Raw genomic sequence first — 25,212 nt, forward strand, 5'->3', positions numbered from 1 at the left:
ATATAAACTGTTGTGTACCCTACCCCATCTGTTCTTGTAACACACACGAACGTGTTGCACATAAAACAAAAAAATATATATCACCATCAGTGCACACAAATTGAGGGTTTTTTTGTCATTCGTTTATCATTTTTTGCCGATATTCCATTCGCCAGTCGAGGCCGATCCCATTCAGCAGTATTACATAATAATATCGACCTTTAATTCACACTGAAGATTAATGCAATTGTTCCAGACAAAAGCTAGATGACTCCTCTTGATGCCGCCAGACGGTGGTAAGAGGTTTGAGTCATTGATATTGACGAGCGAAGATGGTCCCATCAGATTACAATTTATTCATAATAGATTCAGATTTTATTCACCTACTCGTAATTAGTTTTGTGGCAGTAAATTGCATAGGCCTACACTTTGTACTGGGCCACCGACTTCAAGTTAGAGTCACGTATAATGTTGCATTTATGCAAATTTGAAGCTTTTAAAACGGATTAATTCCGTGAAAGTCACAAAGTGCTGCGACACGTTTTAGCTAGAATTGCAAATGCGCATCAGTCCCGATTCGTTGCATGAGCAAATTTACGTAACGTGTTGAAGTCATCTTCAGTCCCTGTAGTTTAGGGCTCCGTTTTGGGTCGCTGTAACCAAGATAATGTCCTTTTAACACCGGTTTCTTGGTATAACCATACTTAACGAAGAATCAAGATCACAGTTGAGAGAAATGTTTAAAACAAAGATCATTTGAGATGATCTCCAATCCATCGCCATTTTATCTTATGATTTAAAACTTCTAGTTCAAATTCGATGACTCTGCTGAAATAGACGAATGCTTATCATTCACAGAGTACATACACGAAACAGTCATCGTGTTATGGTATTTAAGGTTCGCTTACTACACTTGCCCTACGATAGTTCCAGGAAGGCATCGCAGTTGCGATGCGTCGCAAGATTAAGACATGTCGTAAACACCGCGCAGTTACGATTTCAGTGCACATCTTTTGCAAACGGGAACGCAGTTAAGTTGCAGATGGTCACTGACAGTCTGCGACACCATTTGCTCTTGTCTGGGATGCCTCGAATGATGTACAATTTTCTCTTTATGAGTGCGTTGTAAACTGACTTTTACAGAGGTCGCAATAATGTTGCAGTCGGAACTACGCCCACCCGTGGAATTAAGCACAAATTTGGCTTTCATCAGAGAGCAGGAACTGAACCACGGGCGGAGTTTTTCCTCCGTTTAATTTACTTGCTGCCACTCAAGATTGCTCGATACTTGAAGGTTATTTCCTAATTAAAACGACTTAAAACTAAGGACGAAGTGTTCCATGAAGCGGCTTCGCTCGACCACGCTCGGCAAGCCCCAATGCAGCAGTTTTTAGTCAGTGTCCACAGCACAACAAGACTTTACTATAAGAGTTTTTCCATCGATAAAAATTAATTAGTGAGCTTTGGCAATCAATGTATCAACACCTGGACTTCACAACAAGCAGCCAGTGCGCCGGTCTGTTGTCCCTGAAAGATGACAACAAAACGCGGGTGCTATCGATTCTCATATACGATGCGCTCTTTTCGAATTAATTATCCTTTGGTGTATTATTTTTTGCTTGCACCTTGTCTGAGTTGATTTCTTGAAGGAGTTGAGTGAATATCCCAGAACTAAGTGTAACCTACATTTATTCTAAATGATTCTGTATCCAGAGATAAAGCCAAGGCCAGAATTCGTCCAACTATCCATGGAACAAACACACAAGGATGTTTAATCAAACCCCCAAAAGGACAGTCGCTTATGACTCGTCAGGTTGGCGCAGATTTCTCGCCCCACCTCTCTTAGATCGGGGCTCATATTCTGCCCGCACCATTCTGAGGATCGCGTCCTTGTATAATTTCTTTGGGTAACATTCCGGAGTTTCCTCCCACATCTTAAAGTGGACGTCTCCTCATCGTCTTTCTATCCCTTGGTTTCCCTTCATTTTTTAGGAACCTTCGGTGTCATATTAATCAACATGAATTCCGTGAGGTTTCCTCCCTTCATGATCCTTCAGGATTCCAAGATGCCTGTGCACAAATGTTGAGGAAATAGTGGTTCCAACAATTTTGTAAAAGAAATCAAATCCTAAATATGTGAAATGCTAAAAATGTTAATACCATGTTCTGACTTGTCCAAGTCCCTTACTAGCCTCATCATTGAAGCCAAGTCCGATGATAATTGACCATGACCCCTTCCCGTCGCCTTATCCGCGCCGACTGTTACCCCATTGGTTTCCTGGCCTGTAGTGGTTCCTAATTCGCCCGCGGTTGACTAACCTTCCTACATGACAAACCAAGTTACCGCAACCTATTACTGCATTAAAGTTTATGGCAAGTGACAAGTGCAAAGGGTCCCTAATTACCTGGCCGATCGATACCTGTCAATTTAAGGAGTCCCGATAGACCTGGATCTGGTAACACAGGGGGACGGGGGCATACCCCCAAAAGGTCCCGGGTGGGTGGAATTCGCCTCCATATTGAGTTATCTGATGTCTCAGCAACGAATTTGGTTCTTTCTTGCCAAGTTTCGATGAACTAAATTCCAACGTACCCGAAGGTAGCTGTGGGCATTGGAAGTATTAAAATGGAAATTTGTCGTCGCAGTGTTCTTTAAGTGCTTAATTTTTTTTCGTTGACCGTGCATGCTAAACGTATCCAATAGGGATCGTCGTGGGTATTATAAAGAGCGACATAACTGCAAATTGTCTTGTTTGATTAAAACTTTGCAAATGTACTAAGCATGGATATCTCGTACAATTTATGCACAACAAATCTCATTTGCATTAAAGACAGAAGGAACTAATTACCCGAAAACGTACCTACCGAGGAAAACGAGGAAAAATGAGGGGGAAAATTGCAAAAGGTGAAGATATGACAGTCACTGGTACCAAAATTATTGTGGAAAATATCCTGTCTGAAATGATATTGTTCGATACAAAAGAATCATTGAAAGTGGCACACTTACGTTCGTCACCATCTGAATCCAGAGACACCACAAGATGTGCATATGCTTTCTCTGTCTTATCTAGAAAAACAAAACAGAAAAAAAGGAAATATGTAGTATAGCCAGTGAGCTAAAAAATTCAACATGTTATAGTTGTTACGCACCTCCAAATAGGATTTTGAGCAATTTTGTTGCATCAAACGAAAGAAAAATGCATCAACTAAAAGCAAATGATCCTATGAACCTTTAATAACCGTTATTAGCGTTCAAGTTGCTCTTTTGGGAGCCCGTTTAATGACCGTTCACCCACCCCGGTGATGCAGGAAGACTTAATCGACAAAGATCATCGATGGATTATGCGATAAACTACACAATGTGCCACTGGCTGTATCCGTAACAAGTTCACGGGGTGGCTAACCTTGCTGAACTTCGCTTTCAATGGAGGCTTTGAACTGGTTGACTTTGGTTAACAGATTGAACTGAATAGGATAGTAATGCCATGTGATTTTGTTTGTGTATTGCGTTAAAATGCCAAATTTATTGAAATGGTTTGAGTGAAAGCATGCAGCGACTCGTGTGAGTGCAAAAAAGATTTTGGATTTGGCCCGGGGTTGGAATGGGCCAAAACGAGAAAACATGGACTTGCAGGAAAGGTTTGAGAATAATTGTTCCCATACCCCCAGGGATCCGCCCAAATTATTCAGGTACTGAAGTCTAAGCTCGGTGGCTGTCCCGTCGATATGACTCCTTTTGACTCGGCCTTGGAAACAATTTGACAAATCCGTGTCAATCCCCCCAAATCAGCAGTACAACCTTTAGCCGGAAATGCCAACTGCCAGCGAGAATTTTCTCCGTTGACAAATCAAACGTCCAGGTAATTTAGATAAAATGCTCGTTTTCTTATCTGGCCGGGCTTGCCCCGACCCGAGCGGTAATCAGGTTAAGGTGAAATTAGCAGAAAATGTGCATCATCATTGCAAAGCCCGCGATATCAACACGGGCCAGATATAACCTCGCACGCGGCTCGGGCCATGATTACATGCGGATACACCGGGCTCAAATACCTGTTAAGATAATCTTTTCTTATTAGTATTTTCGAGCAGGTACGGCACAGTGAGTCATGCTTAGTTGTGTGGGTTTGTTTCTGCTCGTGAGGAGAACCCTGCCAGGGGCTGCTTGAAACTGAACTGTTATAAAGTCGTCGACCTCATCAACATGTTAAAATACAGTGTGCAGGTTCTTTAAAAGCGGACTTTGAAAACTGTTCTTGCCTCTTATAAAACTTAGAGTATGTAAAATCTGCTCTTGAGGTCCTTGTGTTCTGGAAACCAGAGTTGTAATGATCGCAAGACATCACAAGCCAACTACGAGTCATCACAAGTCATCCGGTCGCGGCAAGTCAAGTGACACGATATGCGTTGTAACAAATCGTCCCCTGTATTTTTCGTGACATGACTTGTGACTGAATAGTTTCAATCACAGCTTTTTAGTACAAATTTAATTAGCATTAACTCTGATCAGCAAGCATCAAGCCTGCCAATACATAGCAGTGGCAGGGGCGGATCCAGGATTGTTTGCAGGGGGGGGGGGATTCAGGCCCCGTAAGAGTTTTTTATATTTTTGGGAGGTGTCAGAGCAGTAATTATTATAATTGGGGGGGGGGGTAGAGCGGCGGGGGGGGGGGTATTTCGACCCACCCCCCCCCCCCCGGATCCGGGCCTGAGTTAGGGGGTTGAAGTTGGTGGTTGATCCTGAACGAATAATGAAATACATATATATATAGGTTGGGGAATAAGAAAGGCTAAAACTTGTCCAACAGACTGATCCTAAGCTAGCCTGCTGTGTGTCACTGATTGTAACTTTCACATTGTACCACAGAGAACGGGAGGGTCCAAGCGGCCTGGGGTGCATTGGAAGAGAGGGGTCGCGAATGGACATCACGGTACACCCCTTCCCCAGATCCCAATGACCCTTCACAATTCAGCATCCAGTACAGGCAGTAGGGAAACGGTTCAATCACGATTTATTAGTCTGTTTTCCGCGTCCATGGAAACCGGAAGCCTGCCAGAGTGTTTCTGACCTTCCCAGTCAACTACAAACGGGAAGTGGCCCGGACCGGGTAGGTAGGAGATAGGCACGGGGTCTCAACCTTGACTCGGTGAGATAATGTACCTGGCCTTCCGTTACAACTACCGAGCTTGCTCACGGTATGCGTTGGCCTTAGTCTGGAGTCAGTTGATAGGGAACTCTCAGGGAACTCTGGTGGTCTGCGTGTGGTGGTCACGAATTCACCGGCACGTGCCAACGTACGTGTTGGGGGGGGGGGGGCTTGATTGTGCGTGATGGTGCCCGTCAGCTGGTACGGTACAGGTTTACATGTTGGCTCAGTACATTTTGATGTCATCATTCAGACGTCCGTCGCAGTTGTGGTTCAAGCCTGGACGGGCATGCAGCTGGCACGCGCGCGAGGAACCAATGATTTTAGACGGGGTTTCACCAGGTTCTAACATAGACCTCACTTCACCTGGGACTGTATAGTATAAGGACTGTCAGAAGTCCTGTCGATACATGTTGGACCACACTCTGGTCGAGGAGGCTGAACGTCTACAAATGCCGCTGCGTTGCCATCGTACTTGATTCCAATAAGCCAGTGAACGAACTCGTTCGCGAGGATAATGTGGAACCGCAGACATATATCATTACTAACGTATATACGCCTCATTACAATCTGCCTCATTTCAGATAACTTGTAAGGACGCTCTTTTGAGACACTCATCGAGAGTACCTGTTGCTACATGCGGTCAATATTCTGTTCCATGTATTCTAGCATTCGTTGTCAGTGTTCTCATCCGTCCATAGAATTGTATACAGGATGAAAGAAAGGAGGTAAGTGGCATTGTTTGATTTAACCTTAATCGTAACTTGTGTAAAATGGAATTAGGGCTGTAAAATGACAGTCGCAGATAACTAGCACCGGAAAATAGATGATGCTCATGGCTTCCATTGGTCCATTAGCAGTGTTATCACGATCGAAGGAAAACCGAACAACGATATTTGCTTCAAAAACAGATTTGGGGAAAGCTGTACAAGCACCAGTCAAATTAGTTTCAGAATATACACTAAACATAATTATGTGCGTTCAAACATATACCGCCAGTTTCTGTGTAATGTAGCCATGGGATCTTGTGTGAAAATGTTGGTTACAGTTTGTGGTATTGCAAACCATAGGTCCAACTTGTTTCTCCTGTCTCTAGTCTTCAGTATCGGGGGTAAATCACTTTAATACTGCATGACTATTTGTCTCAATTTCCAGGCCATATTTTAATGACAGGGAACGATAAGTGCATGCCAATTTTCCCTTCCAAATTGAACGCCATTGATTCTTCCTGCTGGTTATTGAGTCTCATTTCCTCGTCATGAAACAGCCCATCGGTTGGTGTGTGTGTGGGCAGCAGATAGTCACTTGCTTACCGGAAACTGCCTCCATTTACAGCGGATGTGCACGGTCGTATTGCACAATCAAATATTCTGAGCAAAAAAAAAGAAAAAAAGATTTGAACTGTAAAGAAGAAAAGTACAAAAGAAGCAATTCCTGGTCGCGTTGGAATGCTTACTCTTATGCTCAGAACAATAAATAACGTGCCAATGGGAAAACTGACAGGACAGATTAGAAACAGTTCACAGCACATAGCCTTTGTCTAAGGTTACTTCCTGGTTTGATTTCCTCATTCTTCAATGTTTTAGCTATGACTGCCAGCTATGGATACGGCTACGGCCAGGAATTACACATGCGCCAATGGGAGCGGCTGAATTTCTTATGACACGTGTGTTATTACCGGCCGTAGCCAAGTAATTCGGAGTTGCCTTTGGTTGGGTCCTTAATTCTACTGGGGAGCGCCCTCTTACGAGTTTCATGAGTTATGGCCTCTGCTCTGTTCAATTAGATTTCATAGTTTTGCTTGTTTGATGATTTAAACTTGAAAGGTAATATCGAGTATGATGGCAAGGTGTTTAAGAGCGCCCTTCGCGTGAGACACGATGATCAGGGCATGGTCGTGAATTATTACGTGGCTTGCATGCATGTGGTGGTGGTTGTCCCGAAGTGACACGAGCTTGAGTAATGACTTACTGATCAGTTTGCCAACAGAGAGGCACGCATTCCGAACAGTAAATATAATATTCACAAATTACATGTAGGTGGTTCGCGTGATATCGATGCCTGTGTGGTGAAACAGGAAATGTGGGTGTAATGATAAGACCAGCTACACCGGCTGACATAATATTGCAATTATTAATCTCTTTCGGTTCCTGATTCTGTTAATGTACAGTTGTGGTTCAATCGCGGTGTCAGTAGGTTCGCTTCCATCCTTGCCTCCCACGGTTATAAACTGCAACGAGCAAGCGTGAGTTATGATAGAAACTGATTGATGCCAGTCTTTGGTTCTGAATCACTTTTTGCACAGAATCGCAAGGTGGGGCTTCACGTGCGTCGCTACAACAAAGGTACAGACCCATTGCGTGCTATATACGCCCTCAATGAGGGACATTTTGATTATTTGAATTCAGTAGCAATGAGAACATAATTCTCTATAACAAAGACTTGTCCTCAATGTGACGTAAGGGGTCTTTAATAGAGTATAGACATTATGCGCAGCAGCCATCTTAGAGGGTATCTGTCGTTATTTTAATTCAGTAACAATGAATGAACAAAAGGTGCACTCATGCATATCCCAGCAAAACAAAGGCATTGCACAAGGTCTATTGCATGTCTAAGTAGCCGACAGTTTGCCTGCCAGTCCACCGGCCACTCTGCCACTCAGCCGTACAAAGGGAACATGGCAAGCCACAAATATACCCTACGCTGTAGACGACTATAACGACTATCGGGTATTAGAATTTGATCAGAACTTTAAGTGGCAGCATGCGTCGTCCGTCACACAGCATGCATGATCGCTCATACCCCTCTCTCTATTAATTAAATAATATAAAGAGGCTTGGTCATCTTTTTAGGGGGAGGGGGAACAGGTTGTCAGTATCATTTTCACACCGTCACAGAATAGGCTCTGCTGTTATTAATCTCTAACCTAACTGGACAATGGTATATGTCTCCTTTTTTTAGAACGGAAAGGGCGTGCATAAATTGGAAGCTGATCCTCTATGCCCTTGTACTCTGTCCCGCAGTTTCCTTCTCTTTTATTTCCGGGTTTTGGATGCTGAATTAATTGTCTCGCATTCTCTGTTCTTCACGTTTCGCTTCCTTGTCTCAGTTATTAAATTCTGCCATGCATTACGTACAGTCTAAAACCTAGCAGCAACAGGTTTGCTCTAAAGGTCTCAGGATGCGTTCATCGTTTCGAATATTTAATTAACTTCAAAGTTTGTTTAAATTCACTCCGATCCTCGTTGCTCATACTTACCTGTCTGTCACAAAATATCAACCAACCGTTGTGACTAATTACCCCAGTGGATACCAATTTGTACATTCTAATTGGTCCAAAAAGCTGCACGCGACGCCGGTGCGAATTCAGCGCGTATATGCTCAGTTTTTGATGGGGGAGAATATAGCTAAACACACAGCTAAGTGGCTTTTAGATTTTTAGAGGAGAGAGCATATTTGCTAATACTTCCCATTATCAATCATTCAAACAGAAGCCGGTCGTGCCGGTGTTGACTCTCTGATGGGAGACTGGTTTCCAGGGTTAATCGTAATTATATTTCCGCTGGCCAAGGACGAGTGCATGGCTACATCACTTTAGCTTTCTGTCCTGTTTGTTTTGTTTAGAAACACAATGAATGGAATATTGTTGCTCTGGGTAAAAAGAGAATCAACGCAACTACGAATTTCTTGCGTTGGAATCCAACTATTTCCCTACCGTTAAGTTGAGAGGATCTTGCGGGAATGATGCTTCAATCGCCAATTTGTTATCGCTGTGTAAAAAAGTGAATTCCCAGTTACAATTCCGTGTGGTTAATTTCTCCAAAGACGGATCGTCTTTTCCCCCCCTCTTGTACCATGAAGTTTGGAAGTTACAACAACACAAAACCCAATTGGTGAGACACAATTGGCAACTTAAATTGCCATAACACATCAGCTTTGGGTATAATGGCAATAGCGTGCAAATAATTGGGTTGGAAAAAAATCACTCAAAGTAAATATTGTTTAAGATACGACCATGTCTGTCACATTACTGAAATCCAAGTAAATGATATTTTTCACATCCTGTTGGAATTTGTAGGCGGTTTTGTGTAAAAAGCAATACTGTAATTTTGTATAAATCTTCGAAATAGCTGTTCAATCGCCATCGAATAAAAAAAGTGAAGCAGTTATTTTTTTCGGATGTCAAATGACTATAGCAGCAGTACTTTTTTTTTCTGCTGAAATATACCATTGATTTATCGTACGGGATTTTTAATTTTGAATAGTGTGCAATATTTTATTGCTACTGAAATTATAACGAAGAAGACATGAGCATAATTTGTATTGTTCTCAGTGCACCCGAAGTAGCAAGCACGGTGGGTCGAGTTTACCAGAGATCAAATTATACTCGCATATCGTTCAGTAATGAACCTATAGCAGCAATAAGGCCAGACGTCCAATGTCGATGCCTTCCCGTATAATGTTTTGCGATGAATTATTTTACTAACAAAGAACCTTCTGAAATATTGAACAATAATTTTCAATCCTCCTTCATTAAGTCTCCCCGCAAGGCGTCCCTCGTTGCCATGGACACCTGTTCCATCCACGCGCCAGCAGCCAATCAGAGGCGTGCACGGCGACACAGCTGTTGTGCCCAGGAGCGGAATGTACAATGAGTTCTTTTGTTCGAGGCACAGGTTAAGAAAACAAAGGTAGATGAAAAATAAAACATAACATAGTAATTTGTGTTGATCATGATAAAGCTTTTTAAAGGTTTTATGTCAAATTGCAATTAATCGTGCAATGTGAAAGACAGTGGAATCAGGCGTAATTGATTATCAGTATCATAGGCCAAATTGCAAAGGCTGGGCAAGATTAGAGAATTGCATAATTACTATAACTATTTATTTGATTTAGGTTTTTTTGTGTATTTTGGTAATGAAACCAATGTTCCTCATGCTCTAAATTCTATTATAAAATCGTGGCACGCGTGGGTAGATAATCGAAATGGAAGCAAGTGATTTTACAAGAAAAACTCCAGGAATCAAAGAATCGGTGTCTGGGCTTGAAATTGGTCGGAATTCGAACCCGGATCAAACAAATGAAAGGCGATGAAAGGTACCACTGCGCCAACCTGACTAACCCAGAACAACCGACAGGGGCTAATTGTTACATGGAGCATAAAAGTCTGGTATTAAGCACAGAATATATTCGCTTAGCACTATCAGGTAACCAACCAATAATGTCATGTGATTTATATTCCTTGTTACTGGTTCTCATCTAACTCGTGCTTAGCACAAATTTGCGAAGCAGTATTTTCTGCTTATAAACAGCTCTCCAAAATTGTTGGATCTTGCCGTTTGTCACTTTTCATTTCACGACAAAGCATTGACTGTTGAACGATCTGAACACGTCTCCTGGTAACTTATCTTGACTTTGTCACTGAAAACAAACACTCTCCATCCTCGTTGCTTTCTTCGTGAATATTCAGATTGGTATAATTAACCCTGATGGGGCCTGGGTAACGCAGCTATGGCAGGTACTGTAATGTCACTAGTCATTAACTGAGTAATCACGCTTAGTCATTCCCATTCAACTCAAGGTCTCTTGTAATTATCTCCCATCATCATATTATCGTAGTCCTCGTCATAAAACACACGCACAACTAAATTATAGATGCTCGTTCATATACCTAGACTTGCACTCAGTCGTCTTTGCTGACGGGACTTAAATATGATGCAATAACTGGATGCATCATGCGGGCTTTTCTTTGTAGTATTGATAGGCTGAATTCCGTTAATTCGATTATTCATAGCTTTGGCGCTGAAATGGATATAAAACGAAGAGGATAAAATCCGAGATGCATGTTTATCTGTACTTCACACTCAGTCGACGTTCATCTGACTGAAGACGGACAAAGTGCACTGTTGGAAACGTCGGCTCGCAAAGAAAGAACTTTGTGTTACTGCAAACTGCATCTTGCTGTATTCAAGTCGTTTATGACAATTAAGATTTTCCTTGTGTTATTCCCCTGTATGATTGTCGTCTTTAAAGTCATATACTTAGGATCATTTGCAAACACTCAAAAATGACTGATTTTTTTTCGTGTTTTCCAGCACCAATGGGCACAGTTCATTGAACAGCTCAGTGGAACGATGTATTCTATAATACCCCTTAAATCGGTATATTTCATGAAAGTGCCTTTAAATAGTGGGCCGATTATCTGAGAAACTTTCGAAGGCATTGTTTAAGAGACGAATTTTCTTTTCAATGCGAAATAAAATGCTTAAATTTCATGTTAGTGTAATCCGACGGGTATAGGTCTAAAAAATAACGTCTTTTGACGTTATTTCATATCAGTGTCTTAGTATCTAAAGGATTTGCGTGTGCATGAATGAAAACGGATCCAAGAAATTATCATCCTGGAATCTTTTCAGAACCTGAAAGCCTTAATTTTCTTCGATTGGTAATATTTGGGCAATTATCTTTTCTGTTCTTTTTTGTGTCTTGGTCGTAAAGGTGTACGTGTATTATGTAGATGACTCGGTCGGTCGTTACTGAGACAGCAACGTTGATCATCCGCAACTAATTACAACTCTAAAACACCGCCACGGTAGATGACTTGCCTGCCAAGGTTGATGATGTGGGCTTATTTTAAAATTCATACGATTTCTAAATTACCCGCCCACCTTCATCAGAGCAAACAATGAGGATGACGCGGTATGGGATCTAATGCAGCGAGCATGCCATGCAACGTGTGCGTCTAATACTGAACTCAACAAGCTGTGCATATCACGTATAAGTGGTGCAATATGTTTAGTGTACATACATGTACATGTCGCCATTTCGGTGGATCCCACGACATTATGTTGTTTTAGAATTAAATCATGACCTGTGTCATGGTCATGATCGTTCATAGGAGAGAGGGCTGACATTTTCCCTTCATTTAAAGGATAAACTAACATCCCTTTCTTCTTCTTTTTTGTAAAGCATGGCCGTTCCTTTTGGGATACGGGTGCATACTTTTGGGGGGAAAATACCTACTATCGCGAAATGTATGCATACAATAACTCATTTCGTGTTGATGATATTTAATGCACTGCCATGTCAGAAGTTATAATAAATTCGAAAAATTACCGACGCTGATTATCTTGGTTTCGAGGCGTCGACAGAGAGTCAAAGCTCAAGCCATGCGTATGCAATGCTAATAATATGCATGATATAACTGTGCATCGTGTTGTTTTTTAATTGAGAATTTGCTGGCAGTGTTGTAAAGCTCCAGGCGTTTGAGCCTTGTTTGAACCTTAATAGAGCCATGCAGTTGTCATGAAAAGCATGGATCGTTTTAAATATTAAACAAATGCACCTACAAACAATTTAACCAAACCGGGAAGTCTGATAGTTGTCATACATTTCAGAGGAATGTACATTTACACAAAATATGTTCAAGTGTTTATTCATTTTATTAATTTCATGATCCCTATAATGTACAGGTATATAATAGCGCCCTCTTTCGGCCGTCTGTGAAGCACGTGTCCCTGGAAGGAGCGTTTGCCGCCTTTCTCTCCATCGTATGCTGTGCACGCGTAGTGGACCTTGGAAGCATTATTATATCCGCAGCGAGATTGATTCATCAACCATCAAAGGCCAATTGTTGCTGGTACGCTCGGTAAGATCTTCAATTGTCAGTCTTTTTTTATGTACACTGTTTATTATCGAAGTGGTTGTAGGTTCTGCGAGGCAACCTGCCAGCATATTCGGTTTGGTTTCAGTAGAAATTACACTCGAGCCAAACTGTATATGGCCAATCTGTAGCGCACGAAGTATTGCACGCCGAGATAATATGACAAAGAAAACAGATGTAGAACAGTAGCTTTGGATATGTAGGCTAATGCCTGATAAGATTTTTGAACTGTAACAAGTGCGGGATGAAGTGGCAAAAAGTTTCGGACTTTGTACTTGTCTGTGAATCCAGCATGTGATGTAGAAATGGGCTGCCATATGGGCAAATGACGAAGTGTGATCTAACGTGTTGGGCAGGCTGTATGAGATCCTTCATCACCGTATACGAAGAGGAGCGCCACTCAGTGTCGATACACGGGCGGTTCGGTATAGTATTCTTACGATGTTAAGTGGTAGTTGTTATGATATACAGTTAGTAATCTTAAAGAGATGTAGGAATCGAGACTGACTATTCAATCAACCCTCCATGGTGTTGCTCATTTTTTTTCCATAGATCGACAAGTAAAGTTTAGACCAAGATCAATACACTATTGTTACTCCACAAAGCCTTGAGTTTAGAAATGACGAATTGTCAAAATCATGGTCTCATTGTAGTAGTGAACTAACAATATAGGACCCTGAAAATCAATACAGATTCCTTCAAAGGCTATACAGGTACACGAGACTAAATTTGAAGTAAACTTCAAAGTGTTTTGCTCGTGTGGACTTAAAAGCTGTCCCCCAAGATTACGAGTTACGCCATATAACGAACAGTGCGACGGACAGGCCGGCGGTTTTTGACAAGTGTTGGAAGAAAAGTATTACTGAGCAAACCTCCGTTGTTTTATGGCTGTAAGCCACCATAGAAGCAGCATACATCACAAATGGCATTTTGACTGTTTGACCTGTTTCTGCCTTGCAACACACTTTGCACTTAACTTGCAGTTAACTTTTTGTCTTTACGAAAATTTTCCCCATGTATATCATGGTTGCAAACTGTAGTGTCAGCCTGACGACTAGGTCCTTGTATAGGCCTGAGTCATTCAAATAACATTGATCACAAACCATACTGGACATCCGTGAATTAAAGTCGGAAGTTTTCCAGGATTGGACAAAGGAGGGCGCACGTATTTATTCATGTAGTTCTTTACTGTATATATTTTTTGTCGAGATGGCGTCTTTTTTTCTCTCTTCAAAATACTTCATTGCAAAGAGATTCATTAAATATGTTGTATATTTTCTAACTGGATATAGCCCCACCACGGTCTGGAAACTGACCGAGGTACCATGACAATCGCAGTGAGTCCGTATCGTGGGAGGTATTGCTCCCAAGTCAAGGCACCTGACTCTTTGCGTGTAAGGGGGATTCGTGTTCGAAACAAATCCAAATCACTTTTTTTCAAGCTAGTTGTATGGTTTGTAATAACACTGTGTCATCCATTAATGTCATCTTGTAATGAAATAGTTCGTGACTACTGAATGCCATATCCCACGCAGTTGATATCAACATGCATGAATATGTGCTGAGGTCTGTCATGCCAATTTGTTTGCAATTGTGGAGTTTTGAAAGTGTGACAATAACATATTAGATATATGGAAGAGAAGTTAAAAAGGATGCAAGTTGAAATCGGTACTCATGTATAAGAGATCTGCTGCAAATTATATTAGGCAGAGGCATGTTTTATATTATAACATTTGAAGTATGCTGCTGTGCTGCAATATGGTGTTCACAGTGTCAACGCAGCGTCTCTTCACAAAGAAACAATTACTGCATATGTTGTTATGTTTTGCGTCCTCAACAGATACAACAGATGAATGATTATTTCTCAGTATTCATGCAAATCGAGAACAAGCTATTGTTTCTGCAATTTGTACCATAAATTATGACTACTGTAACAATGATCTGTGTGTTAAGTTACTTTACGTCATCTTATTTTGGTACAACATAGACATAGATAATGATGTCATTAAAATTTGGACTTGTGATACTCGAATACCAAAGGAATTTACGCATCTGCCTAAGACAACCAATCTCCATTTGGGGTTCAGGAGTCAAACGTTTTATTCTTGGTTTAGCATCATTATTTAATCCGTTGTGGTGAGAGGTTGCGATGATAAAATATGGCAGCAATTTGTGTGATATATTAACTATGCAAGACACTGTTTTATGGCGGTTTGAGGAATACTGTTGAATATATCGCGTGCGTCTACGGTGACTGGGCCCGTCGTTTTGCTCTGGTGCTTTTATGCATGCGCAGTCAAGCGAGGATCCACGCACTGATGTACATCGTGTGTCGTTTCGTCATGATACGGTGCGCCTGCTACCGCTGACGAATGGGCTTTGGCACCATGCCGTGCTGCAACAACCTTGGCGGTTAGAGCTAGGATATTGAAATGGAGAGTGGAAACCACGCCCATTTTGTAGGTGACTGCGGTGCCGGGAGGAGACTGAGAGAAACGTGGAGGGGATAGGAAACAGGGGAAACTGGTGGGTTGTTAGCTTGGTGAGCTCACTGCGACCAGTCGCTGCTGCCTGCCTGATGTGATCAACAAGCTGCTGATGCCTGGACTCTCGAACTGCCATCTGCGAGGCTAGGTTGCCCTCGCCGTCTGATGACGACGATGATGAGGAGGCTTCTCGCTCCGTCATCGATCTGTCTCTCTGTGGATGTCGTTATGTGGACCTACATCCCCTCCATATACCCGCATCATTAAGGCACCGCGTACGTCGTTGCATCACTGTACGATCCGCTAGCTATGATTCATTCGCCACACGTCAACTATTCCGTAGGTTCGTCATCCCATTATAACCCGGTCTACCTGCATCATGCGTAGCTAGCTCTGTGCGTGTCCTCATTGGCGCAGTGGAGACGACGATTCGATCGCTACCTCAGTCCGGGAGGACAACTCGCCTTCGCTCCGGTGATAAGTACTGGATGCTTGACCAACACATCTCCCTCCCGGCGGTCATTCATTTCCTTTCCATCTTCCTGCGTCCAACACAATAACCGTGACTGCATCCGCATCTCACTGTCAGAGCAGGTCTAGCATCTTGAAGATGCACTATCGTCATGTGGATGTATCCATCCTGATTACAAAGATCTTGACAGGTCAGTGCTAATCATCCTAATTTAGATATCATTTTTTATGTCCGCGTAAAATAGAAATGTTCGTCTACTGAAGATAGCACAATCGTTTATGGCGTCGGAATGATGATGGTGTGTGTACGTACGTATATATGTGTGCGACTGCGGTCTTTCTCATTAAATGAACGACCGTGTGGAGTAACTGTACGGGTGCCGTTGTTGGTCATATATCACCTTATCAGTTCTCCTGCCATTTTTTACATTGTAACTACATGTACTTTCCTTTCTGTTGATCGAATTGAATTGATGTCTTTGTAAACATGCTGCTGTGTTGGCGGCATTTTCCTTTGATTGGTTTGTCTAGTCTTCTCGAGTGTTCGAGCCTCTGACGTTTGCATGTAACGGTGTTCAGTGCAAGGATACAAATTCCAGTATAGATGTGTGTAGGCGTGTATGTGTGCAGAGTGCCTTGATGTAATTTAGAGCAAGACGATACAGTGTCATTCATGGATCTAGACCATAGGTTGACACTTATTGATCAAACTAAGAGATGTTGGCTTTGCTGCCTGCGATATTTTGATAGATTTGAAAATAAACCTCATCAGGCTGTAGATTTCGATTAACTTCAATTGTTTTGTTCAAATTCAAAATAGAAATTCAAAAATGTGATGATTTTTTTACAAATTCGTCCCTTCGTGAAGAAAAGCGACGCTACAAAAAAATTAAATCATTATTTAATAATTTTACTGTCCAAAAGAGGAAAGTCTGTAACAAAAGGCCATATGGAGTGAGTTGTGGGGTTAACACCTGTCGTAGCTTTAGGCGGGAGAAAAAAAGGAGAAGTTTAACAAAGAAACCCCATCATTATGCGTTGAGGAAGTGGTGTATTAGCTGATTAAATCATTCAACTAAACAAAATTAAAAACACACAAGGAACGTGAAAAGAAAAGAAAAGAAAAGAAACAAAACGGAAGTAAATTTCTTTGTTAAAAAGAGAGAAAATGTGAAGAGGTTATATTAATCTACTGCTTATAAATCTCCAAACTGGATGCGACCCTTCTAATTTGGCGCCTCTAGAAGCATGGTTCTTTGTTGTTGTGTTTGCTGTTATCGGGAGCATTGTGTGCGTCCAAGGTAGGGGCTAAGAAAAAGGTCATTGTGCTGTTTCCCCACACTTTTGGGTACTTTCCATTGTGAACCTAACTAAACCACCGGCTGCAGGTTTTGTATTGAAATAAGTATATAAAATGGTATTAACGTTCTTTGATGCTGGTGCAGGGTAAAAAAGGGGGTAGCTCGCGTGTCCTGCGGCTAGGCTAGGCTTTGAATTCATTCATAGGATAGAATGGGGGGGGGGGTTGAAGCGAACAAACGGGCACGCGAAGCGTACAGCTGATTAGGATTTTGGCGACACTTTCACCGTCACGTGCAGCCAACTAACTGGAGTTTCACTTGCCTCCGATTTCATTGTCTAGGGAGCCCAGTGAGATTTTCTTTCACTTTTTTATACCGTTGAAAGAGGAAATTCGCGATTGAGATAATCCCTTCCTATCGCCTGGAAGGATTTACTGAGAAACTGGCCGAGTGCGCGCGATGCCACTTAAAAGCAAGGGTGTAGGAAAGAACAATTCCTGAAAAAGCAGTTATCAAATATAATATAGTACAAAAAAAGATGAGAATTGAAAGCACAGAATGATAAATATTTCATCTTGCGTGTTTGGTGAAAACAAGTTATGCACTGCGTATCATTGTGCGAGCCAGTCCGCTTCTCACGGTTGGCCGATCCTAATGCATATTCAAAATGACGTCAGTCCATTCACTTCGTATACAGGTCAAGATTGCACCAATTATTCAACTGCGCCAATCAATAAGGAAGTGTCTTTTACAATTCCAGTAAATAAATTCTCCCTGCTTTTCGGTATGAGGAACTACTTAATAATACAACCAGGTCAAAATAATATTTCTGATCAAAATAGAAAAACTCCAACAAAAAGCCTATAGTTGATAATCACTGACCTGACCCATGCAAATTATTCTTATTCAAATTCACTGACCTTATGGTATTTTTTTTTCTATAATCAAACAGGTGTGGCCTTATCATGGCCGCAGGCACCAGGCAGCATTATTATGTTGGAAATGGGCCGAGACTTCATCTCAAGTGGGGGTGGAACCTTGGGGTTGGTGCTGAGCATAGGACAATATTGTCCATCCAGTCAGAAATAATGTGAAAGTGGAACAAGTTTCTTTCTTGTGGGTATTCAAACTTTCTCAAGATCTCTCTGTATTTTTTTTCTTTCTGAGGTTGGTAAACATCTTGAGTACACAAGGCTAATGCTCTTAAGACTCATAACTCCTCGGCAAAGAATGGCAAACAATAGCCAAAAGAAAATCCGCCTGGGAGAAGGTCGGAATCCTTTAATCTGTTAATTCTTGTATTCAATGAATCACACTTTGGTGTCCCGCAAAATGTTTGGACAAGGATTTTTTAAGACTCCGTTTTTATTTCAGATTTAAAAGCGATACAATAATATGTGTCCATGGCTGTGATTTTTCTTTGCGAATTCGCAGTTGTATATTTTATCATTTAATTTGTAGCAATTTTTTTTTTAAATACTATAACTTTTTTTATATATATATAATTTGTTAAATACTTTTTTTTAAATAAATTTTTTTCACCCTTCAATGCATGTAGCCTTGAAATGAGACAGTTCCACTCTGCTGCAAAGTACCGTTGTAGAAAGGACATTTTATAGTATGGCGAAATCACCAAACTGCCAATTTGCTTTGTGGTGGTCGTAAGTTCCTACATTATCGCCAACTGCCAGCTGACTTATTCTCTTATTATTCTCAAGTAGCATGTTTAATCATTCTGCCGATAACAGTGTTTCCCTGTCCGTATATAGCTGGGCTGGGGTCCCTGTTAAATTATGCATAGCACCGCGGCACGACAGTATACGCGAGCAGGGAAGTTCATTAGACCGGGCGCTCTGTAATATCGTCCCCTTCATTCCGCTTCGCTGCCTCCGTTGCCCGTTTGCTTAATTCCCGCCTCGTGATGGGGAAAGTACAGCCAGGCTATGGGCTGAATATTGTATAGTTGCTGTGTATTTTATCGTCGGGTATGTTGAACATATGGTTTAAGTGGATAAAATGGCGGGAATTTATACAAAGTGGATTTGAATACGAAATTCACTATAAGCGTTGAAATCAAATCATCTAATTTAGTCGACGTCTGTAGGCGCCTAGCATTAGACAAAATGTACCTGTCCGTATAAAATAACTGAAAAAGCTTGTTTCCTAGAAAGCGTTTCTCGTCATTGTCTCAGAAACAGCCAGAGCTGCAATCGAACAAACTGCATAACAAAAATATCATTTAATCTGTCCATTTTGCGATGATATTGTAATCACTCAACCAAAACGGCTAATTTTCATCAACAATTTTAGCAATATTTTTAAAAAAAATGTAATTATTTTAGGTATAGTAAAACTCCAGGCTGAAGCATACATGGGCACAGAAGTTCGGAAGCCTTAAAATAAAGGGCATATAAATTCAGGCCGGGGAGGAAAACTCCGATAAGATATGCTTGGAAGACCTGACTGAAATCAGTATACTCAAACCGTGGTCACATAGGACAGCAGCACAACATCAATCTGTCTCCCCTGCGTGGCTATCAGTCACTGAAAAGAAAATAGCGGACACATTTTTTTTTCCATTAAAGGTCAGAACTGGAACGGTCGATTGACCTCCACTACCCTGAAAAGGGCCCGGATAAATAGCCTCAGTCCTGGGTCTGAAGCACGTTACACGTCCCGTTCTACCATTTTAAAGTTGCACTTTTCCTTTAGAATGTTGCTGTTATTTGGATTGATTGATGTTGGGAAAATGCTACCTGAGAAATAGGCCTACTTGAACACTATGGAACACTGAAACGGATCCAAAAGATGTCCAAATCGAAACAAAATCAATACAATAAATTGATTTTAGGCATTGAAAGTCTTCCTCCTTTGTTGATTTGACGTAATCTGACGACATAACTTGCATCCTGTCGCTACATCAAAGAATATCACAAAATCAACGTTTTACAGGCGCGACACACAAAATGATTTATTATCATCTTCACACAAATGCAGCCCCATTCTACCATTCTGAAGGTGCACTTTTCCTTTAGAATGTTGCTGTTGAAATTGATATGGATTGATTGATGTTGGGAAAATGCTACGAAATCGAAAAGTATAACTGGGGAATACTAGAACACTATGGAACACTGAAGCCGATCCACAAGATGTCCAAACGAAACAAAATCAATACAATAAATTGTTTTTAGGCATTGAAACCCTTCCTCCTTTGATGATTTGACGCAATCTGACGACATAACTTGCATCCTATGTCGCTACATCAAAGCATATCACAAAATCACATTTTACAGGCGCGACACACGAAAATGATTTATTATCATCTTCACACAAATACAGCTTTGTAAGTGACACAAGTTGGGCTAGGCCCCCATAAAGTACTTGCCGCGGGCCTACCCTTGGTGACTGTTTGCCCAACACAAAGAGGAAAAGTGCGACTTGAATCGGTTCACTGTGTGAGCCTATATGCAACTTTTGCTTTGGTGAGTTTTACGCTTTGGACGAAAATCTTTGCAAATCTGTATTTTACAGGGGAAAAAAGATTGTTTGACCTGAAATTTCGTAGGTGCAAAGCGTTACCGTTGGTAAAAACTCATAGGAAGATTTTCCAGGTACTAATGGCAATTTCTTTAAGTTACTTTTGAGGGAAAGACAATGGAAAGTGCAACTGTAGTATTTTAATAAAACTGGGGAGTTTTGTCCACGTTTCTAACAAGAGACCCTTAGAGACTCCTTCGTATTGATGTAATGTTAACCATTTATTCGCCAATATTGCTCCCCACAGTCTGAAGCCCGGTTCATACTCGGCGCGAAAGCGAAAGCGAAAGCGAACGCGAATTTGTGACGACGTGGCAAGTATTTGCGCTGCGAATTCGTAAAAGTTGAACATTTCAACTCAGGCGACTTTCACAGCGAACGTTTCATGACGTAAAATTCGCTTCACATTCGCATTCGCATGAAGTGTGAACCGGGCTTAACAGATTGTCCCTCGCGAAATTTTGCAGTGTCCATTTTCTTATGACTTATCCCCTGGGAAATTGTGGTTTTACAGTTTTGGTGGACCGTAACTATATAATTAGCAGGATTGGAACCTAGCGCGTGCTCTCAGGGTAATTAGTGCTAAAATACAAGGATTTGGAGAATTGTCGGTGTGCGTCTCTGTTGTTCATGTACTGGCAACCTTCAGTTGAACTATAACTCAATTAAATATCATAGCGATATTTGATACCAATAATGTGAATGTGTTTCGCTGGTAACATATGGCCGATTCATTGCATTTCAACGAGAATGCACGCGATCGTCATCGTGTAATTGCCGTTCGGGTTGCATTTCAGCTCTTGATTGAAAGATCACACACACGTTCATTGGACTGTGAAGTCAAGATAGTCCTGGAATCCGCCAGTGTCGGAATTATATTAATTCACGACTATTAAGATCAAAAAGGATTTAAATTCGGATGTTTCGTTGATTCAGAACATTGGCTCTGGCTTTTGAAACCTTCTAGAGTTCGGCCTGAATGTCTTCGAGTGTTTTCTTGTATTGTAAGGTCATCGTTTTGCATTTTTTGCTCCTGTGCGTAATCGTGCATGAAAATGACCCGGCCACAGTGAATGGTGTAACGGTTTTGCTGGTATACCATTTTCTTAAGCGCCACTATAAAGGCACCGTGACGTCACGGTCATATTACAACCTCGTTATCAACCAATGTAATCAATATTAATGAAACACCACAGCGCATTGAGGCCGACGATGGTATGGTCCAATAATTTATGCGTTACCCAGGATACCACGGTAGTTGCTACGGAATGTGCAGGTCCATTTATTGATGCGTTTAGCATACCTTCTCAAATTGGATGGTGACGTAACAAGTTATAATAGCCCTCGCTTTTTGGCTATTAAATATGTTTTTCTACGTTTTTTTCGGTGTTTGTTCAATGGAAGCTTGGCTAACTGCCAACACTGAACACAATGGGTCTGCTCAGTAACACTTTCAGCTAGTCGATATTCCACCCGCATATTTTGTCAACTGATTATCCTCTCGAAGGCGATTGACACGACAACATATGTTGACATTAAATATTTCTAGCGACTCGTTTCAGTGTTAACTTATGTTTCCTCTTTTGTTCATCACCAGGTGAGTCGTCGACGTATACGGTCCACGGAGGGTCAAGTCATGAATACATGCATCAGCGGATGCTCCTTCGTCCCTCGGGCCTAGCGGCCATATTGTTTCCTTTACTCCTTATCGTTCCCGCGCCCAGCTGCCATGTTTGAATAATGCTGGACGGAGAACTGATAAGGGCTTATGGGAACACCTTGCACTCGTTGGATTCTAGCGGAGAACATCTCAGTGCGGCGTGACCCAGCATACTCAAGCTCAAACCAAAATACGCCCAGGGGTACGGGATAGTGTCCTCAGCGGTTACTTCATATCAAATATGCAACCTCGGGTTCAACTGGTGATGTGCAGATTTTTGTGCTTTGAAAAGATTGCTTTGAAAAGATTGACATGATGTATTTGTCAAAATCGTTTTGCACTGTCACATTTTTATAGTATAAGACTTTTCCCATTGTCTTGTATCTGTGTTGATGTTATCATCTAGATATTGTTTAAATTTTTCTTCAATTATTTAATCTTTCTAAAGCAGTCAGTCAAGTAACTTTTTTGTTAATGAAAACTCAACACACATGTATGAGAGCACTATTATTGAAATTTAAATCGCACAAAAGAAAGTAGTTTAACTAACCTTTTCTCCGTGGTGACCGGTGACACGATACTAGATAGTTTGAAGATCCTGAATGACACACGTGGACGCTGGACAAACATGGGGGGGAAATTTATATTTTTGTTAATTACTACTCCCAAAACAATAAAGAAATGTTGGGAATCCGCAACAATGTGTTACGTTACTGGACATTTTGCATACAATGTTTACTTGGATGTCTAATTTGAAATGTTGTTGCCGGGTGGAGTATTAGGTTTTTCTGGAAACACTAGGCAACACCACGTGTTACATGTATAAGGTGTCATATGTTAATGTTATACAAGCACTGAATAGAGAGCAACAGGTGAACAATGCGTTGGCGTAGCAGACGTGCATGACTCTTGCGAAAATACATCCTGAGAGGTGCCTGTGTAAACCATGGAGGAATGAGCCATGGCTAAGCGAATGTCAAAACTGTCGACATTTAGAGCATGGATCTAAATTGCCCCGAAAGATGCTTTATGTGACTTGATAAAAATATAACTTACGGTTCGACTAATTAGCAACCATTTTTCAATAACCTATGATAGAATTTTGCATCGCAGATTATTGAATGATTTACCTTTTTTCTCTTCGCAAATCGAGATCCTTCCTGTATTGGAATTACAGCGGTATGCTACATAATCTGTTCATGCCATGTACGCGTAATATGTAATGACTTTACTTGGGTAACACTCAGTCATAATAGGGTCATAATTTACAGGTGTTAAATGGATGTTTCACAATTTCGCAACATTTGTCCTATAGACCTTCTGCGTTAAGGAGGACTCAGAGGGCAGTGGTTTCGCATCGCTGGGAAAGGCTTGAGTAAACCCTTTGTGTAGGCCTATTCATTGTTACTACATTAAAACAACAAGGAACGCCCTCTTAGACACCTGCAAACGCACAAGGTTTATAGCTTATTTGTGTGTCAAGTCTGTCATGCATTTTCATTGAGTCTCATTTTTCACAAGATGTAGAAGATCATTCTGTCTGACAACAATCCATTATCGTGAAATAATTTGCAGGATTAAGTTGCCCGTGCGCAGCTGCTGCAAACGCGCAAAGTGATGTTAACTCCAGCTGGCAGGTTGAAACCAAATCAGATAACCATGCTACACGTTGCCATGCAGTTAGCGCTGTATAACTGTATATGACATGCGCGGATGAAATGGTAATGGCCTTAATACATGTAAGCATCCTGATTCTCAAGCGGGCGTGTAATAATTATAGTAAGGTGTTTCTGAAGCTAAATTTAGTCAGAAAGTCATGAGAAATCACTGAGATGGATGAACCGGGGTGACAATTTGCAGGTCAGCTGTGAAATGAATTAAGTGTATGCGGTGGCCATGCATAGTGTTCCCAAATCTGCAGTCGACATAAATAGAGTGTAGCGTTATCGTGGTTCTGCCTGTAACGAATACAAAGATCACGTTAAGTGACAAATTCAACTAGAGCAAAAAAAAATTTGTTAAACCAATTGGGTAAAAAGTGAATAATATATAATTAAAATGTTGCATCGGCTGGCAGGGCATTAATGAACCCATTGATTCAAACCTGATCGTGATTTGAAAGGCAAAAAGTTGGATGACGCTGTGTGTTTGATTGAAACTCACTGTGAAATTTGGCACTGAAGTTGACCATATGAAGATACTGAGATCTCAACTACATTCCTTGACTTGAATTATAAGCTTTCAAAGTCATCTACTGTGGAGGGTCTTAGGAAAATGAAGTGGGGTCCTCTTCAAGGGATTTGCGTAAGCCCTGATACTTATACATAGGCAATTAGGCCGCAGGATAAATTTTTATGGGAAGGAAATATTAAATATATTCTGATTTTAGTTATTGAAATCAACGCATCGAATGTTCACATACGGAAAGAAATCCAAATTTTGGATGGTGCCTGTATAGTCAGTCAATATACTTATGGGATAATGACTTGAAGGTGTGAAGGTAAAACAAACAAAAATTAATGCATGCACAATCCCAAACGAGAAATCTCAATATTTTGTAAACTTTTTCAATCGTGGTTATTTTTTTTTCAATTTCTTTTTAATAGGGGCCAATCGGAGATTTATTATAAGCATTACAGTTATATCTAAACATGTCAGTTGGGGGGGAAAATATATCTCTGGTAGTTTAATAATATCCTGAGTTGTATATACAGTGCTGCATAATTGTCATTGATGCCGGTTATACATGAATGAGCAGACTTCATGCGGGCATAGATGCCCTACACTCGCACACTAGCGACCGCGTAACCCCTGTGCCTCGTCAAATTCATATGGGGAAATTATTATCATATTTTGGCACTCCGAGGTAGAACGCATATCATTTTCTCTCTGCGTCTGTACAAGCAGTTGTTGCGGCATGGTGTAATAAACGCCGCGGACTTGCTATACCTGCATGAATAATTTTCGATAT

General features: G+C 41.2%; 2 long non-coding RNA genes across 2 annotated transcripts; one reads left to right on the top strand and one right to left on the bottom strand.

Annotated features, from left to right (window-relative positions):
* Positions 1–1,949: 1,949 nt before the first annotated feature.
* On the bottom strand, positions 1,950–22,868 carry LOC119745814. The gene is made up of 3 exons (XR_005273657.1): positions 22,792–22,868; positions 2,987–3,046; positions 1,950–2,302 (listed from the first exon to the last, which is right to left on the bottom strand). It is a non-coding gene; the product is annotated as an uncharacterized LOC119745814 (long non-coding RNA).
* Positions 14,779–22,875, top strand: LOC119745815. Its single transcript, XR_005273658.1, has 2 exons — positions 14,779–15,934; positions 22,179–22,875. It is a non-coding gene; the product is annotated as an uncharacterized LOC119745815 (long non-coding RNA).
* Positions 22,876–25,212: the final 2,337 nt, after the last annotated feature.

The sequence above is a fragment of the Patiria miniata genome, unplaced genomic scaffold, assembly GCF_015706575.1.
Source record: "Patiria miniata isolate m_02_andy unplaced genomic scaffold, ASM1570657v1 HiC_scaffold_7, whole genome shotgun sequence".
NCBI classification, from domain to species: domain Eukaryota; kingdom Metazoa; phylum Echinodermata; class Asteroidea; order Valvatida; family Asterinidae; genus Patiria; species Patiria miniata.